The sequence below is a fragment of the Labrus bergylta genome, chromosome 11 (assembly GCF_963930695.1).
Source record: "Labrus bergylta chromosome 11, fLabBer1.1, whole genome shotgun sequence".
NCBI classification, from domain to species: Eukaryota; Metazoa; Chordata; class Actinopteri; order Labriformes; family Labridae; genus Labrus; species Labrus bergylta.
The window spans coordinates 1638398-1658806 of record NC_089205.1 but is presented as its reverse complement, the minus strand read 5'-3'; the positions used below and the strand labels follow the sequence as shown (position 1 = coordinate 1658806).

The 20409-nt window shown below is 40.7% G+C and overlaps 1 protein-coding gene across 5 annotated transcripts in view; it reads right to left on the bottom strand.

The window, feature by feature from the left end:
- Window positions 1–18011, bottom strand: part of b3gat1a (beta-1,3-glucuronyltransferase 1 (glucuronosyltransferase P) a) — a 76889-nt gene extending 58878 nt beyond the window's left edge. For 3 of the 5 annotated variants that reach the window (XM_020649044.3, XM_020649047.3, XM_020649046.3), the window contains exon 1: window positions 17418–18010. The gene's annotated coding sequence lies outside the window, so the exon portion shown is untranslated. Of the gene's footprint in view, window positions 1–17417 lie in introns of all 5 variants that reach the window. The other 2 variants (XM_020649045.3, XM_020649048.3) reach the window with 2 other exon arrangements.
- Between the last annotated feature and the right edge of the window lie 2398 nt (window positions 18012–20409).

Sequence of the window (20409 nt, the reverse complement as noted above, 5' to 3'; positions counted from 1 at the left end):
GCTATGCTGGCAAGACGTGTAAATGTGAGTGAATGGAGTAGTGCTGAGTTGGCACTTTAGATAGCAGCCTCTGCCATCAGTGTCTGAGTGTGGTGTGAATGGGTACAATGTGACATGCACTGTAAAATTGCTTGAGTAGTCAGAAGAATAGAAAAGCGATTTGCAAGTCCAAGCCCGTTTACCAATTGCTGAGGTTACCAAAATAAAAAAAATAAAAATTTGAAGAAAAATGCACATTGTCATTCTTTATCCAAACAGATTCACAGCCATTGCTTCATATGTTTCCTGAAACAACACAGCATCACCCTGGAAACAGCATCCTAGACAAACAAAAAATGTCTGTTCACCAAATAAATCAGGGATACATCAGTGTGACCCTCAAAGAGCCACACAAAGACACTACGAGAGTTTTAAACATACAAAGGCACACCAGGGAGCCCAATGCAGAGAGCGGGTGTCTTACTGATTAAAAACAATGCGAGACATCTATTCTGCTTCTCTCAGCATGATAAGAGTTGTAATGTTGTAATGCATCCTCTCTTTATTCCTCACCGTCTTTTTACATCTCTGTGTTTGGGTTTCTCACTGCGTCTTACTCACCATTTAGAAGTCTGGAGTACATCTATAATCTGTATTCACGAGCTGCCCCCTGACAGTTGCTAATTGTACAATAGCAGCAGCAGGCAGGTCAGGCAACAGCTCTTTAAACTTGAGAAAACCACACTGACAGTAATGTATGTGTTGTAGATTAAATGAATAGTCTGTCATGAAAATAAAACCACACTACAAGGCTATTTCTTTGCCTATACCCCCACAGTTGTAATACAAGTCAAAATAGAAATACACTGTCTGTCCTTTGCACACATCAATCATCTTTTCTAACACCGTATATAAAGCTTTCAGCACTACATGGGAATAAAACATGAGCAACACACACAGAAATCCATATCCATTATAGTGGCATGCACGCTTTTCATTTGCAGTATGACGTTGTTGAGTACGTATTGATTTCCATCTCTTTACCCTGCTCTTAGTGGAGTGTAAAGCTTGTTTTCCCTCTCTGTGTTTGAAGCATGTTTGACTAACTTGAGCAGTAACTCACAAGTGATAATCACCAATGTTCTTTATGTATTCAAATTGGCCTTGCAACCCGTGAACTGTACTTTTGTTTGATTTGAAATGAACACATCACCAAATACTGTTTGATGTTTGCCTTACTCCTGGTTTGTAACTTTCCCGTTGTGTTGATTTTTGTACCCTCAATGGACAAAGTGGTACCTCTTATATCATCTCACACTTCATGTGCAAGTTCTAACAAAAATGCTCAATGGATTTTAGCTTGTAAAGCGCTTTTCTAATCTTCTGACTATACTCAAAGCAGGTTACACCTACACATTCTCACACAGACTGATGGCAGAGGTTGCTATAGTGACCATCAGTATCTATTCCAATCATACACATTCACAAGGGGGCTAACAAAGCAGCAGGAGCAATTTGGTGTTAAGTGAATTGCCGAAGGACACACCGACATGTGACTGTAGAGGCTGGGGATTGAACCCCAACCAACTATACCCCTGAGCTACCGCCACCCTTAAAAGAAGATTCAAACAACTTGTTTACTGTGACTCATTGTTGTGGAAAATGTAAATAAATGCTGCATTTTTGTTCTGCAGCATTCATTCTCCTGATCATATGTCTACCCAATGGAAGCGGTTGCAGACGTAAATAAAAAAAAAACACACATGGAAATAGTCATTCTTTTCTCTGATGGTTTGTTTCCTCTTTTAGGTCATTTAGAGCAGCAGTATTAATGTAGGTCTGTCTCATAACCAGCCTTCTGTGATTGTTTGTTTAATACATATTAAACAGAGGATTTGAAAAGCATAAAGAACTTGACTTATTGGCACATGAATCTCATTCACTCATGCAAACACAGTCACAGAGACGCTAAATCCTCTCCAGTAAAAGGAAATGTCACCCTCATAGGTCAAACGGGGAATCACATAAAACGGCCAGGCCTGCGCCTGTGATGTGCTTAAAATGTGGAGGAGTTGTGATGACCCCGCTGCTCCTCTGTTGCCTTCCTGCTCAAAGGCTTATTATCAAACACTGCAGCACATCAGTTTTTTCAATGCATTCGGACACTGATGAGATTTCACATTTCCCCTCTAAATCTTCAGTAGCACATTGGCAACACAGACACTGTCGTCCCTTTGCCCTCTGTGAAGAGAAACAGTCAATGCTGCCAGATTCTGCCCCCCCTACCCCCCTTCCATGACTGATGGGCTCCCCCTCCTCATGTCTCTGGTGTGCAGACAAGACTTGAGTGACACAATCATAAAGCAATCAATTAAAAGCATCTCCTCTGTCCCTCCAGTCTGATTGTATTTCTCTGCTCTCATGCTGAGAGATACAGAACGGCTTCAAATGTATTATTTGTAAGAAATGATTCACAGTGATGGGAAAACCAATTTTAAAAAAATCTGACGGTTTTGTTTTGTTGTGTTGTGTTTTTCATGTTTTACATCAATGTGTAAAATGGCCAAAAGGATATAAGAACAGTGCAGGATTCTTCAGAATGAAGAGTAAAAATTATATGGTGTATGGCAATGAAGAAGTAAAAACAATATTCTCTTCAGTTCAGAAGAAGAAAATGTTCCGCTGCTCTTACGCCCTATGCTTTATGTGCCCTCCTTTAATTATGAGTCACTGCACGCAGCTCAGACATGCTCAACATCACATACGGTGTCCAGCCTTGCTACATTCTCAGGGCCAACTTGGTGAAGCAAGAAGGTTTTAATTGGATAACCAGAGCACTTGGAATATCAGACGGTTTATTATTATCCAAAGAGCCAGGATTGAGGCAGCATCAGCGTATAATAGTCCCTACATTGAGCTGATGGTCATCCACGCTCATATTGTGATTTCCTTTGTCACTTAATGTGAGCTCTTTTGCCCATCTCTTAAAGCAACACTGCCCGCTCCACAGCACCATCACAGCTTGTCTTTGACTGGAGAAACATTTTCTTAGCAGTGATTGCTAAGCACCGACTTGCCAGCATTTGATTTGAGCAGCATTGACCCTGATTGCAGTGGTGGGTGAAGCAGCTCCGTGCAGTGGAAGAGGACACAGCTCTGTTCTCAGCCAGAAGCGCAGCTTGGTCTCTGTCTCTGGCTCTTTGAATACAAGCGTGTCAATACAACCATTTGCACATGGCTGCGTATGCCCCTCTGGCATGATTCCCTCCCCGACTGAATCGATTACGGCTCTGTTTATCTCATTAGCTTGTAGCGTGTAATCAATCACACAAGGGCATTTGTTTCGGGCCTCAAACCCACTGCGAATTATAACTGCACTCTTATCCTCAGTGTGAACATTGTTCTGTCTACAGTTATCTTCAGTGATGACTGAGTCACATGGTAGTCGGCCCAGCCTCTCGGCATTCACTCAAATGATGCTGTTTCAATAATGCTAAGTGTGGTGTCTATTCAGGCAATGGACAAAAAACACATATGCATGAAAATGTTCACAAATACACACACCAGTCTGTCTATTCATTACTAAGAAGTCTCCAATCTTTTCACCAAAACTCTTCAACTTAACTCAATAAGGTAATTTCAATGTTCCCGTCTCTGCACTGTTAAAATGATCTGATTGCTTTTTGGTTTTATGGTCCACATTAGACCACAACCTTGAACTAAGATCCGACTCCCTGCACTTTACAGGGTAGTAACTGCACTTGTTCTAGACTTTGTTGCACTCGTGAGTCACATCACAATGACAGAAATAAGAGCACGGGACACCATCAAAACTGCTGCTAGCCAAGTAGGGAATCTGCCTCTGGGTGAGCAGAAGATGCACGCTGCCTTTGCCAATTTCCCTGAGCCACTTTGATCACTTATGACAAACTACCCCCATCACACACTCGCATCACAAGCCCCCTGGGTAAATAACTATTCCACTGTCAAAAATATCTAGGGGGAATTAAAGGAAACGACCACTTTGTTTTTTTTCTGATTGCCAACAAGTGTCTCTGAATATTCGCTCTCGTTGAAATCTCTCAAAGTTAACTAGAGTTAAAAGGGGAGACATTTAGACCCGACTGAGTCTGTACAATCTAAGAGAGAAATGACACTCTGTGTCAACAGCTGATAGAAATGTTGTTGTGTTTTTTTAACCAAACGCTAGTATTAATTCCACAAGTGATGGCAAAACAGAAGGACTAGTCATGTAAAAAAAGAGTCATCTTGAACCCTTTTGATGGCACATGGTAACTATTAAGATAGCACTTAGTGTCATAAAGGTCGTTTAGCCTTTATATTTATCATACATAAATTAATGGTTGTTATGACAGTGCCTCAAGAAGGAACCCAATCAACGAGCTAAATGATTTTTCTTAATATGAAAATGGAATTCAAGTTGAGAATCATCAAAACACTCCAATTGTCTACAGCTAGGTATTACCCACATTGAATGCTTATCTTCTGCTCTAATAATTCCCACATATTTTATAGTGTTAATATTCATCATATCTGTAGCTGGATGTTACTGACGCTCAGTAAATGCTGCCTGAGGGGGCATCAAGCTGCAGCCTCCAGGACTGTTTAGAAACAGCACATCAAACCTGCTGGTTTACATTAAATCATGTTCAGAAATAAAAATGAAGAACATATTAAAATCTGTTGAAGTCCATCATATTCCAGACTTGCCAGTCTTCCTTTCTACATAGACATAACCCTTGTAAAAAAAAGATTACAATAATGATTATGAGCATGAGCAGCTTAAGCTCTTTATTTTGGATCTGAATTTTACAGTTTGTTCCCGGTAATTAATTCTCATAGCAAGGAAAGCTCAGAAAATGAATGCGGGTGCAAGGCAGGTCAGGCTCGCAGCTCATTCCTCTTACAAAGGGAGTAATTAAAAACGAGCAGAAAGCAGGAAGGCGATAAAATGTGCACAGTACATACTCAAACAGGTCACCTTGTCTTTAAAACTTTTGACATCAAATCCATTTTGGAAATGAGTTGGCTACATCAAAGGAAGGTTTCCCCTCCTCAGGTGCTGAAGGAGGATCATGAATGGGGAATGTTGGAGAAAACATTTTGTGTGTCATTTCTTTTTGCTATATAGGGAGCAAACATCTCCGCATTCACAAGAGAAACATGGACGCTTTGCCCTCATCACCCCTTGAGCTTTGTGTGATTCAGAGATGTAACACTGTGAGTGAGACATTATTGGCGCCTTCTGCACATGAAATGTCATGCAAGCAATGACAGGAACAATAACAACAGGCTAGCTGAGGCTTGTCATCTCTCACTCCTCAGTGTGACGCATGACACCGTGTGACAGCTCTGAACTTCAGAAACGCTGCAGAGGCTTCTTTTACACATTTCATTTCTTCTCCCCGTCACCCCCCGTCTGTCACACACCTTGAAGTGTTAAAACGTCCACACAATTCTATTTAATACCTCCCAGCATTACAATTTAATACAAGACATACTATACCACTGAAGGGGAATATGAATTAAGGCCTCTCCCCGCACTCACGCTGTTCTTTCTCTATTTGACCTACTTGAGCTATGTCGGTCTGGAAGTACAAAATATATCACACAAGGAACTCATTTATTAGTATTTAATTTAGAGTAATGCCCTGCTGCAAATTAGTGTTTATCCATCTTACTCAGTCAAAACAGTCATAACAGCTGCCAACATTACCTTTACTAGACAGCCCTCTCTGTGCCAATCCTATTTCATACTGAGTAACCAGGATGATTGCACCGTGGAAGAAAATGAGTTCAGCACATACAGAATCTGTGGTAAAAAGAAAAATAAATGGTTTCAATAGTGTTTTTGTGGGATAGATTAGTAAATCTGATTGGTCCCAGATCTAGAAAATCACTCACCCAGGCATTTCTTTATTATTTTGCAATCATCAGCTTTTTATAGAGGTCCAGAGCAAATTAAGGTTTGGTCTCAGTGAGATGCAGTGGTAGGAGGTATGCAGATACAGCTGGCTCCGTCACTCTACTACAAACCATGAACATCTCATGAACATCTCAAGCAAAGCACTCAGTAGCCGACATTTATTGTTTCCTAAAAATCCTGATACAAAACACAAAGGACTGCCAATGGAGAAGATCATTTCAGCTTCTTTAGTGAGTCACACCCATGTGTGTCTGTGCCTTTTTGGGTCTGGAACACATTTTAATGATTAGTGTGTCCTCAAATGAGACAATGACTTTCTCCAACTGTGACATGGCAAGACCAAATGATGGAAATGTGATGTACTGTATCTTTCAAAATGTTACTGAACATCTTTAAAATAACAAGTAATTTCCATCCAGCTTGCAGACATCCTTTATGTCTCAATGACAAAGGTCCTATTTGTCAGCTCCACTGAAACACCTCATCTGTCCTCTATTAAGTTCAACAGACATGAGATTGAGTCTGATGATTAATTCTTACACCTTGGTAGCATCATTAGCAGTGACAATGGATTCCCGATACACACCGAGGCTCTGCTTAATAATGAGCCAAGCTGTCTTCTTTAGATCGCGTCTTCATTTGCATAATGAAGGCAAAGATGCAGCTCTTTACAGCAACGACACGTCTGTGTCCAATGTTAGTTCTGACTTTTTCTCGTAATTCTAACTGCACAAAACACGAGCCAGCGTCAACAACAAAATCAGCTTGATTCTATTTAGATTAGTTTATTAGTTTATCTGAACCAAAAAACAACAACATTAGTCTCAGAAGAGAAGAGATGCTTTGTACCAGATTTAGCTAACTAGCTAATTTCCCTCTGTTGTCGCTGGGCAGATGATGTAAAGAGTAAAAGACTTGTTTCCTATTGGACTGTCCTAACTGCCTGAAGCAACGCAGCACAAAGCGTCTTGAGGCAGCCAATGACCCGCCTCTATTTTCCTCTCTGTCACTGGCTCAGACGTCAGAGGAAGGAGGGGCCTCTCCATGGCACCGGCACCCGCTTTTCTCACTCAACCGAGCTTCTTTTAAAAAGTGGAGATTACTGTGCATTAATAATATCCACATCCTTCATTGAAAAGTTGTGCTTTGACTTTTGTCCACAACATCTGTGAAAAAACTTTTTTTGAGCCTCTGAGTTTTGTGATTTGAGTCATCAGATCATCATTACAAAGGACCATACTTCCGCTTGTCCACCTGCAACAGAAAAACACGAGATATCAAACTGTTTGTAAAGGGAAACTGAAATGCACAGAGCGGAGAATTCTATATGCAGTGTGGATAGCGAGCCGGCGTTCATGCGCGATGCGGCAAGACATCCAAAGCTCACCTGCTGTTTGGACACTGTGTGACTTTAATCACTGAATTATGAGATTAAAGTCAGAACTAATGTTTTCAGTGGCCCTCAAACTCTTCTGTAACATTCACTGCAGGATGAAAAAAAAAATATATATATATATTCTTAGTATGTCCCATGTCCCTCTGCTTTCCATTCAACTCCTATTACCACTTTTGCTATTTTGTAAATCAATGTTTATGAGTTGAGTTGTTGATCTTAAATGCTGATCAGTTTGTTTTGTATGTTAACTTCTGTGATAATCACTTACATCTTAGGGGGATTAAAGGACAACACACTGATCTAAGTACTCAGAGAGTTTCTGCTGCACGTTTGCAGTTTTTTCACCTTTTCTTTTTATCATCTTTAACCTATTTATCAGATTGACTATATGGTACACTGATGTCTACTGCTCTTGCACCTAGTTGATGTAGATACATGTGTGCATCAAGCAACATTACGCAATAGTAATCTAGTTTGTCTTTGAGAAGTTTCTCAGTACAGTCAATGACCAAATAATCTCCCAGCATGTTCACAAGCGATCAGTTCCCCCTGCAGAGGCGGACAGACACTTACAGTTCTTCTTCAAGCTGGGGGATTTACAACAAAGCCTGTGGGATTTTCTCAAGAGGGTAATTGAGAGAGCTTGTTTGTGCCTGAAAACCAGGACTTTTTGCTTTTGTGTCGTGTGTTTGCCATTGCTGTTGTCTAATCTGTGAGTAATTACAGCAGCCAGCCCTGGAAGGAACTGGATGTTTATCACACAGACAAGAAAAGCATAAAAGCTCATATTGGAGATTAACTGCCAAAACCACTCATGTTTGGTTGTCTCAGCTGTGAACGGACCCAAATACTTCAGAAGGGCAAGATATCTCTAATTAACTTCAGGTTGAAAATGACAAGTTTGGTAAAGTTTTCCCACATAGGTCTATAATCTAATCCCATGAACACTGTATGCATTATGAGCATACAGGTGCAGGAAAAAGTATGTGAACCCTTCGGAATTTCCTAGTTTAAAATGTGTTCTGATCTTCATCTAAGTCTCAACAATAGGCAAACACAGTCTGCTTAAACTAATACCACACAAACAATTATATGGTTTTTTTTATGTTTTTGTTGAACACAACATGTAAACATTCACAGTGCAGGGTGGAAAAAGTATGTGAACCCTTGGATTTAATAACTGGTTGACCCTCCTTTGGCAGCAATAACCTCAACCAAACATTTCCTGTAGTTGCAGATCAGACCTGCACAACGGTCAGGAGGAATTTTGGACCTTTACAAAACTTTTTCAGTTCAGCAATATTCGTGGGATGTCTGGTGTGAATTGCTCTCTTGTTGATTTACTTCTGTGCTTTGGGTCGTTGTCCTGTTGCATCACCCATCTTCTGTTGAGCTTCAGTTGGTGGACAGATGGCCTTAAGTTTTCCTGCCTTGGTGAACTTGGGAATTCATTTTTCCGTCGATGATAGCAATCTGTCCAGGCCCTGATGCAGCAAAGCAGCGCCAAACTCTGAGGCCCCCTCCACCATACTTCACAGTTGGGATGAGGTTTTGATGTTGGTGTGCTGTGCCTTTTTTCTCCACACAGAGTGTTGTGTGTTCCTTCCCAACAACTCAACTTTGGTTTCATCTGTCCACAGGGTGTTTTGCCGGTAGTGCTGTGGAACATCCAGGTCCTCTTCTACAAACATCAAGCGTGCAGCAATGTTTTTCTTGCACAGCAGTGGCTTTCTCCATGGTGTCCTCCCATGAACTCCATTCTTGTTTAGTGTTTTACGTATCGTAGATTCGTCAACAGAGATGTTAGCATGTGCCAGAGATTTGTGTAAGTCTTTAGCTGAGCTCTTGCAGTCATCTTTACAGGACGGCCACTTCTAGGGAGAGTAGCAACCGTGCTGAACTTTCTCCATTTATAGACAATTTGTTTGACCGTGGACTGACGAACATCAAGGCTTTTAGAGAGTCTTTTGTAACCCTTTCCAGCTTTATGTAAGTCAACAATTCTTAATCGTAGGTCTTCTTGGCATGGTTCACATCAGGCAATGCTTCTTGAGAATAGCAAACTCAAAGCTGGAGTGTTTTTTATAGGGCAGGGCAGCTTTAACCAACACCTCCAATCTGGTCTCATTGATTGGACTCCAGGTTGGCTGACTCCTGACTCCAATTAGCTCTGTGAGAAGTCATTAGCCTAGGGGTTCACATACTTTTTCCACCCTGCACTGTGAATGTTTACATGTTGTGTTCAACAAAAACATGAAAACATATAATTGTTTGTGTGGTATTAGTTTAAGCAGACTGTATTTGTCTATTGTTGAGACTTAGATGAAGATCAGAACACATTTTATGACCAATTTAATCAGAAAACTAAGAAATTCCAAAGGGTTCACATACTTTTTCCTGCAACTGTATGTCTAATGCGGCTGCTCTACCTCATGGTTACTGTGTTTTTTATCACCCCAAACATGCTGTGATTGGCTGGGGGCATAGTTGTTACTGACATGCATCATTTTTAGTCTTCACATCGTTTTCTTTGGAAAATCCATTTATGGGCGCTCTGGTTCCAGAATACAATCAAATCTTGTGGCTCTAATTAGAATATAATCACCATAAGAATTGTTGAGATTCTTTCTGTGTTTAAACGTATGCGGATTTGTGTATTTTATGTGTGTACGTCCACCTGTCCTTACTCTATGACTACACTTTGTAACCATGTGTTAGAAAAAGCTTTATAAATATAGTTTATTCTAATTTCTATACGTTTTTGTTTAGTTGGTTTGGACGAGATGATTAGTTGAGTTATCTTGCTATTACAGTAGTCCAGAGTAGACAAACCAAACAAAGACAGGCAGGTTCTCTTGCATGCTTGAAAGGTTAAAGAAGGCGGCTGTTAGTGATATGTTGCAATCTGCAACCTATTCTTTAATTTGAATATAAAGATCTGTAAGTCTTATTAGCATATCAGAACCTGGTAATAAGAATTTGTTACGTTCTAGTTTAAGTCATTTGAATGAGCCCTTTTTTAACTACAGTTGCATTATCTTGTTGGCCATGTGTCTACAAAAGTCCAGAGTGGACAAAAACCAAACAAAGACAGACCCTTTTACGAGCGTAGGATCACAGTGTCGATTCTGTGGCGTTGAAAAGGGGAGGGCGGGTCAGGTGAGTGGGTAACAATAGGTTGCAATCTGCTACAAGATGATAACACAGACAAACAATACGCTGGTCCTCAAATGTTAAGAAATACATTCTCATTGTGCATGATCGTATATGTCACCACGTATTTGTGACTTTGTGTTTGTGTTATTTATACTGTGTTAGCCTTGTTAACCAACACAGACCTCACCCAGCGCATCATCATCATCACTGTCAGGTCCCATCATCATTGTGTGGACAGGGTGATGAAAGGGGGAGCACTCTGTCATTATGTGGAATAATCATCTCAATCTTCTGACCTCAGACTGTAAGACACAACATGTACTGTAGTGTACAAGCTCCCTGCTACTTGCACTACTACTCAGCTGAACACTCATGCTGCACACAGGGTTATGTTCCTTTTGCAATGAAAGAATAAAGCGGGGTTCTCCCTGTTCACTCTTTTGTGTTTTCTGTTATAACACTTAAGAAGTTATCTGAAAATAGGGGAGAGAAAAGAAATGTTCTCCAATCTTTTCTTCTTCTCTTCTTCCCTGTGTTTGGCAGAATATGGTTTGACAAGGGGGCGCAGGCAGAGCCCGAAGGCTGGGTCAGGAGCTGAGTGTTTGTGCCTGTAGATATTGTAGACTGTGTAGCGTCTTTGTGTGAGCGCATGTCTGTATGGGGGAGTCTGTGTCTGTGTGTCTATACATTCAGTGTTCACATTGTGACTGCACAGGCTGCACGCCTCCAGTAGCATCTCTGCTCCGTCTTCTAATCTCCAGCAGGCCTGACAAATGTGAACACAACTGATACCGCAGCTGCCAGCTGTCCCTAATACCTCCTTTTTTTCTAACACAGCAGTACTGCCCCCAGGGAACATGGGTTACCACAAATACACATAATGAGATTATAGCAAAAAAAGTCATTAAGAAAAAAGAGCAACTTATTTGAATCATGCAGCATTACTGATTGAAACAGTAAACAGCATTACAAGCCTGCCAGAAAATCCTTCTGAGACAGAAATGAGGCTGCTGCTGCTTTTATTGACACATTACGCAGATGGAAAAGTTTGACCCAAAAGCATCTCCTCTCTTAGCATGAGTACATTTATTTTGATTTCTTACACAAGATATTTCACAAATATCTCCCACAGTTTGACTTAAGGTTATAAAAAGAAACATCGGTCAGTAAAACATGGCTTCCTCTGATAGATCCTTGCAGACCCTCATATTATCACAAAATTCACTTTAAAACTCTCTTTTATAAAACACAATCTGGGGAAAAAATAGCAACCTAATAATATTTATTACAGGCCACTTCTTTAAAGGCAGTGTTGGTCATTTTCTAAAACTAGCATGATTTTGAAAGTAGCTTTCCCTCAGTGCTCCGTCTTCACCAGAGGTGGGCAACTGGTGGGACCCCCATCAACCCTCAACGTGGCCCTCAGGTCAATTTTTACATATCAATTAATTGGAAACATCAAGAAAACATTACAAAATCTGCCATGAAATCATGAAAAGCAGAAATATGTCCATAATAATATTTGATCACTGGTATAAGTTGAGGTAAATTTAAGACATAATTGACTTTAATCCTTTTTGTATTCTACAATTTGGCCCCCTGGCATTGAGAATTAAATGAATGTGGCCCTTGTTGTTACCGAAGTTTCCCATCCAGAAGCTCCAGAAGCTGACCTCAGCTCATCTCTTGCATTGTGTAGAAACTATGTTGTCTCATGTCTCCTTCAGTGGTAAGTAAACTCACAGTATAAACTGTCATCGGTGACGCGCTTGCAGGGAGACAGGGAGGCGTGTGATTAGTTCATCAGATTGGTACTTCGAGGCAAACGTTGGTTGACGTTTAGGCTTACAACTGCTACAGGTGATGGATTTACTTTGTTCCTTTTTCAGAGAACATGAGTTATAAATGTCTGTCAGGACCTAAAGACAATTTCAATCAAAATCTTAAAAAGTGGATCTGGAGGAAATGACCAACCCTGCCTTTAAGGACAGCTTCCCATCCTCCACCTATAATCCTCTGGTTTTTAAACCCCATAGCCCATTTAGCTGAAGGTTGATGTCCTGAGCAACTATAATATATATATAGACCTTTGCCAGAATTGCTGAAATAAGTCAGAGGGAATTCAACAGCTAGCACAGTTTGGAGTAATTGAACATCTAATTATTTTGTGTTGCTGGTCACTTCCAAGTTGCTCTGATGCACCTCAGGAAACAACTGCTGTCCCTGGAGGGAGACAAGCTGCTGGGGAGAAGAAAGAAAGCCTCTGCCAGCAAGGGTCTGTAGAGCACAGTTTATTCTAATTCCTCTGTAGGACATTAATGAGCCGGGATAGTGGCTGTCTTAATGGGCAGGCAGACAGATTTTAAGTATCCCACAGAGTATAATCCACAGAGGTACAAAAGCACTTCTGCTACACCCAACAGATTGTTCTGGGTTTTCATCTTGCTGCAACTTCGCTTCTTAGATGTTCATTAAAAAAGGGCATGTGCCCAATATGCTTTAAGTCTTTCCTTAGAGACCTCTGTGAGCCAAATGTCAAACTATTCCACCACCTATTCTCACAACATTTAGACTTCACAATTTAAAACCTCTTACCTCTAAACTTCAGTGTTTAACTCCCAATCTTTGATATCATTTTGCTGACCTTAAAGTACTTTTACCATCAGAACAATATCTAATAACATGTTAAAAAGGATAAAAGTTTTTCATTTTCATAATTATTTACAAAATATTATATATTATACTTAAATCAAAGCTGTCTTTTAATTATTTTATTTTTTAAGTTTCTAGTTACTTAAAACCGGATGTGTTCTCTGAGTTTTACTTGTGACAAGAGAATTGCAAAGTGCAATGATCTACATAATGTGCTTCAGGAAATCCAACAACTTTTCGAAGTGGAAAAAAAAAATGTTTCTGCAAATGTAGTCATATTACAACTCCAGCTTTTCTCAGAAACAGATACACAGAGCTTTATTTTCCCTTTCGATGCATTGTTGAGCTTAACTTTTTATATCTTGATTCTTTAGGCATGAGTCAGACAATCAACACTTGGGCATGCCAAATGGTAAATGGTGAATGGACTTGAGCTTGTATAGCACTCAGACAAAACGCTTTTACACTGCAGGTCACACCTACCCGTTCACACACTAATGGCAGGCTGCTAGTGTCCATCAGTATTACCTTAATCCCAATCATATGAATACTCTGCTGATGAGCAGCGGGAGCAATTTGGGGTGCAAGCAAGTGTCTTGCTCAAGAACACATCGTTATGTGGCTGTAGGAGCTGGGGATTGAACCCCCAACCTTCCTGCTGAGAAACGACTGATTCTATACTGAGTCACAGCCACCCCAGATCACTGTTTGTTGATAAAAATAACATTATGCTCTTATCTTTTGAGGTAATGTGTGTTTTACTGTATATATAGCCACGTTTCCACCAAGTGGTCGGGTTTGGTTCAGTACAGTGTAGCCCGCTATTAATTAAGTTCAACAAAGACGAACAGGACACAGTCAACAAAAGGGACCCTTTAGGGTCGGGTCGGTACCCTTGGCACCCCAACAGAAGGGTACCAAAAAAGTAGGACGGTACGGATCCCATATTTTGGTACCATTCCCAACTTTTGACGGTGGAAACACCAATAAATGGGTACCGAACTGAACCGGACCGCTTGGTGGAAACAGGGACTTCCATCATGAAATGATCAGTTGTCATGGAATTCAGACTGAAGGAGCCTCAGAAGCATCAGACTACTGCACATTACTCCTAGAGACAGTGTTAGGAATCAGTATTATTATGAAGATGTGTCAGGGAATATGTGGCCCCCGACATCGCTATACTATTTTTTTCTTGCTAGGATGCTGTTGAAACCCCCATCCATGTTCAGCTTTCTTTTCACACAATGATTATAATGAAAGCACAGAGGGGTTCATTAGTTTGAGTGTCATAATGAAATATTTCCGTAGCAGGATGTACCAGAGTATTTAGCTGTGAGCATGTGTGTATGTGTATGATTATTTTAAATATGTATTAGCAAATATTGTACTGGATATACTTCATTCTGTCGGTCGTTCACCTATAAAGTATCTATTGTATAAATGACAGCTTTATTCTCATGAGTGCTGCTTCACCCCTCTGTTGCCTAAGGCTGAGACAGCTCCATGACTGAATCTGCAGAGAAGCTCCTTTACCTTCAAAGAGAAACCTACAGCGTGCACTAAGCAGACATCAAAAATAAATGAAACATTGCCCAGTGATGTGCGGTTCAAAAACCTATATCTGTGAGCTTTCAATGTAGATAGGCATACTTTACATGCACCCACATGCTGCACACAGTTTGAAAACCTCTACAGTCTTTTTACATAGCTTTCTTCTCATTTGTGCAAAGTCTGATCCCTCTGTCTTGTCGGGCTTCATGCTCATTATTACACTGTGCAATGATGTGTGAAATGCCACTAAGGGATCGGTGATGAACATGCTTACTCCACATGAGGACATGCAACACCTGCGTTCCTACAAGATAATGTATACACGTGTTCCATATGCATGGGTATGTATATCTTGATGTCATTTCTTGTAAGGTTCCCTAAAGGTCATATTCTGTACCACATTACAGCTGGGAAAAGATCACTGCCACCTATGGTGTTTGGAAATGCTAAGGATTGTTGTTATAAAGCATTTTAAACATATTTTTTGTCTTGAAAACTGCAATGTTTGGTGAGGTTCATTGCTTAATAAATTCCAAATATACATTTTGTCACATTCTTATGGTAACTGTAAAGGAACATTAAAGACTTGTGCCTTCTTCCACTTCTTTACAAAAACCCATCAGTTCTCTTCCTACAATATATTGTTATACTCTTCAATGAAAAGGGCTTTTTGTAATTAATAAAACATTAGAATAGTTTAATAGCGCAATAAAAACTAATAAGTTATAATAGAAAAAATGATAAACTTATCAACTGTGGATTTAAAACTTGGTAATTATGAATTATGGCAGTGAAAGATCAGGAAAATTATCAGTTATCGCCATCAAAAAATGAATGGATTAGAGCTAATTTAAAAAGTATTTAAATAGAAATGTTATAGTGTAAATGTGTAAACTGGTAGTTATACTGAAGACACTCATGAGTGGCAGAGTCTCAGCTCCGTCAGTGTGTGTATTTCTGGCCCATCAGCACTTTGTGTATTGTATGGCCAAGGCAATGGGGGCAACCTTGAACACAGAATGAAATGACAAGTGTCCATAAATGAGTTCTGGCTGCTATTTGCTGATGGTGCTAAAGTGAGCCACAACTAAATATAAACTTGGTCGGAGAGGGCAGCGGTTAAGAAGCATGCTAACACCCGTGTGTAAAACAGCTGTGAACACACGTGGCTTCATTTCATGTAAGTGAAGTGTACGCGCTGAGTAGCAGGCACCAGGTTTTTGCTGTCGACATGTAAGAAACATATGTCTGTATGTGTTTATTGCATTTTTAACTGAGTATTAAAATAAACACAGGTGTGAAGTATTAAGAGGTTTATATATAGCCTATATAATATATACTCACATTGCAATTCTGCTCTGTGGAAACACCCAAATACCTATTAACCAACTTAATCTAGATATTTATTATAAATATTAATATGATGCTAACGATATTAGCCAAAGTTACAATCTGTTATTTTTTGTCTTTTTGTAAGCACTAAATCTTGGACACAGTGTCTTGAATTAAAAATATAAAGTGACAGCATATTTGCCCACTACGCCTGATGTCATGATGGGTGTCAGTGTGCTGTGACTGCACCAGTAAGAACTTCCAGGGAGAGTCAGGTTGATGTGCCCTGACACATGAGTAAGGACTTAAGACTGAAGCCCAGAACTAATCTAACCAAACTGCACAAGATGTTCCACAGTGACTAAACTGGGAGGCACTGAAACTGCAGTGTTCATATTACCAATGCAAGTTTCACATGAAGACTGGAGGAGGATTATTTCAGTGTCATTATAGTTATACCTTGTACACAATAAATGATCATAACAGTACAAAAAACATGCCAACGATGTGTCATCGATAGACAGAAATGGAACATGGGTTGAGATAAAGCACTGTTGTTTATTCTTTCCAGAGCGAGTGATTAAATCTGCTTCTGCACCTGTGCTGTGTGTCAAGAGAACCTGCACTACCACTGCATCTTTTCACCTGGAGCCAGGGGTTTAAGCAAGGTGTCAGAAATGAGAACTTATAGCCCACTTAACTTCAACTTCAAGCTTTCCTTTTCTCCAGGCTATGCCCCTTTTTTGTAAGCTTATTTGGACAAGTTGTTATTTTCTGTCTGGAAGCTAGTGTAAGGCTCCCTGGGGTCACCACTGAAAGTGTTCTGTCAGACTTTTTGAAACAAGCACTGCATTTTGCTCCACCAGCCGCCCCTTTTTGACTCTTCATTTTTTTGTATTTCTTTTGCAGGATTTTTTTTTGCTCATGTGCACCACATAAGCTCCTCTAAAAAAAGTGAATTTAATCATCACTCTTAGATAAACCCACTGAATTGTAATTGTAAATGAACCTTGAGCTGCAGCTTTGCTGGCCAGTGGAGAGAAAATCTCCTCCGTGCCCCTCTGCTAGCTCATCACCCAAATGCTCATCATGAGGATTATCAGTAATTCTTTTCATCACTGACTCTTCTTTCTAGTCTCAGCCGTGACTGCCTCTCTCTCTGCAGCGTGCAACATGCATAGATCCCCCCCCTCAATTCCACTGTGCTGCTGTTCACAGCGACCCAGGGACAAAGATGGCAATCTCCCCACTGCTGTTCCAAACCTGATCAGCATGGAAATTGGCTCATTCCTGTCAAGCCTATCTGCGTGCTTTCAAGTGCCTCAAAGAAGTATATCTAACCTCGTCTGCGTCAATTGTTTAGAAGAAAAGGGGAGGATAAAGTGGTATCATTATTTTTACCTCATTCAGAGACTTCGGTGTGAGACTCCTATTCCCAGCGCATGCGGCAGAAATCCTAGTTTTGTCCCCGCTGTGTGTTGTCCCTGACTACTTCTTCTTCTTCTTCTTCCGTGACCCTTGTTGACAGAGAGGCAGCAGTCAAAGCATCCTCTTCTTTTATTTTGCCTTGCCAGTAGACACCGGCCTTCATACCTTGGATGATGGGAGTAAACGAAAAAAAAAAAACCGGGATGCAAAGCATATGAAGGAATCAGGCTCCCAGGATTTATTTTCCTCCCTTTTCCTCTCTCCTCTTCTCGCGCTCACACCAAAACAGGCGCGTGAGGGGGAGACGTCAGTGTGGCATCGATGTGTGTTTTTTCCTCCGCGGTTCCTGTCTTCACACCTTATCTTTCTCCAGCTCCGCTTCCCCCCCTCCTTATCCTTTATTTGCACCTATCTGCTTCTCTTATTCCGTGGGAATAACGGAGCTCCGTCGTGACGGGTGAGACGCCTCTACACGTGCAGCGACATCTGTGAATGTGCTTATGTCGGAGACTAAAGTAGCCTCTTAGCTTGAGATTGAGACCACCCTCCCCTCCTCCCCTTCAGAGATGGGCTTTCTAATGGCATGTACCATTAAAGCTCGAGCAGGGTGGGCTGCAGCACTGAGGGGAGAGAGAGGGGGAGAGAGAGGGATGGAAGGGGGGGGTTGCTTAGAGCTAGGGTGGTGGATGAGGAGATGTAGTCAAAGACAGAAAGAGAGAAAGATAACTGCACAGACAGTTAGGCAGAAGTAACATGCTCCATGACGGTGTTTTTTTGTGTGGATTGAAGATGCACACATGGCCTTACTGTACAGATCCTTCATCCCTGATAAATACATTTAAAGACAACAGCTTGGTCGTACACAGAATCACTGTATGACAAGAGCATATGTTGGTTTTGGCAGCAGTGAATTAATTCTGGAAGAGCTGCAATTGTGTCACGGATAAAGCATTCCCTCTATGCATGACTGGCTGAAGAAATATCAAACATGCAGAAACATATTGCAGAAATTGGGTGGAATGAACAAAATTTTGCACAAAAGTTGTGATTTTCTGGATGAGAGAAGAGTCCATGTATATAGAGGATAAGTATCTGTAGACGCTAACATACATAGCTCCAGTGATTGGCAGGGACTATACCCCCAATGCCCATTCCAGCACCACATCTCCTTCCAAAAAAGTCCAACATCTAATTTCAGGCGTCACTGAATAAAAAGCCTGTCTGCTGCCGAGGTGAGACAGCGTCTGGTGTGAGGATCAAAAAAAGCATCACCTCGGCCAGCTCACCTCCTCCGAGGCTGGAGACCAAGAAATGGCTCTGTGTGAGGAGCTGAGCTGTAGGGCAGAGAGTGGAGAGGAGAAGGACCCACAGAACAAGCATAAATAATAAGACCAGGAGTACAAGCAGAGAAAATACATCATTCCCCAAAGTGTGCCACATGCATGGACATGAACACACTCACACTGACACATTTGTGTTTTAATTATGTCCAACATATCAAACACCCCAGACAATCTTTTCCTTTTTGCACTTACAATATGATTGAAAAAAAAAGCATGCAGCAGCCAAGATGGAATTGAAATCTCTGAGTTACTGTTAGAGTGCAGCTGCTAACATGGTGGTGTGTGTGTGACTGTAAGCCTGGATAACCTGAGGAAGAGCCATCAGATGATCTAACAACTGCATGCTACATTTCACTGCAAAGTGCCATTCGATATTTTGAGCTCAGAGTCCATCGGTCGGCTTGTACTCTCATGACTTTAAGTTGCTGAATCAAAAAAACATGAGAGTGTGACAGGGATGTTTGACGGAACGATTTACTGGAAAGGATGAGTGTTTCAGAATGGCATCATCATGTGGAGGAAAAAAAAGGTGTTGCATCTAAAAAAGGAGACTGCTGCTGCATGTGTGTTTTTTCTGCTGCTTATGCACTTTGAAGCCAAAATCAGTGCACGGTGGAGGACGACTCACCATTGTTGTTATTATGAACTGTAATATAAATTGCTTTAGAGGATTTAGTTTAGATTTATACAGCAAAGAATTCAGCCCATTGCCTCCTTTATATTAAGTTTCAGCACATCAAACTGTCAGTGTATTCAGATTCCCTCAGTAAACCTTGTTTTATTGATTTATGAAGCATTGTAAGGATGAAACGCCTGCAGGGACCAACCAACCATAAAATCAGCCAGAGAGTTTAATAGTTGCTGATAGATATTTTAGCCTTCAGACAGGGCTAGATTCAAGATTCAAGATTCAAGATTTTTATTTGTCACATGCTCATACAGATGTGCAGTGAAATGTAAAGACTGTTCCGCAAGGCCATGCAATAAACACTCAAATTACTAATACACATAAATACAGTAATATAGAAATATAATGTAAAATTAAAAAAAGAAATATTTGAATATACAAACTATAGAATAATGTAAACAGTGTAAAGTGTCCAGGGTGTCAAAGTGAAATGTGCAGATTGGAATGTGTAATGTGTGTGCATCATGTAGTCAGCCAAGATAACTATTTCTCCCTGTTTCTCTTCCTTGCATTAAGCTTGGCCAAGCAGTAGCTGGCTGAAGCTGTGTTGTCACAGTAGCAATAAATATGAGATCATATCACCCAGCTCTTTGTCACAAAGTGAATCATTTAAAAAAAAAAATGTCTCACTATTCCTTTACCACTGTTTCAAAAAAGGGTCAGGGAATCCAATGTCAACTTGGCTCCATTCTGTTTGGCATTTGCATACTCTTCTTCTACAGGTAAGGTGAACCGCAGGTTCCAAATGAGCCATCAGTGTGAGCTGCAGAGGGTTTGATATATGAATCCTTTGAAATATGCTTGTGTAAAGGGACTATAAATAAACCTGACTTGACTATTCAGTTTGCAAACAGAGCATGATTACACACAGAGCCTGTCCTGACATACCTCAGCCTCCGAGTCAAGGTCATGTGTGTTGGGTCAATATATCAAG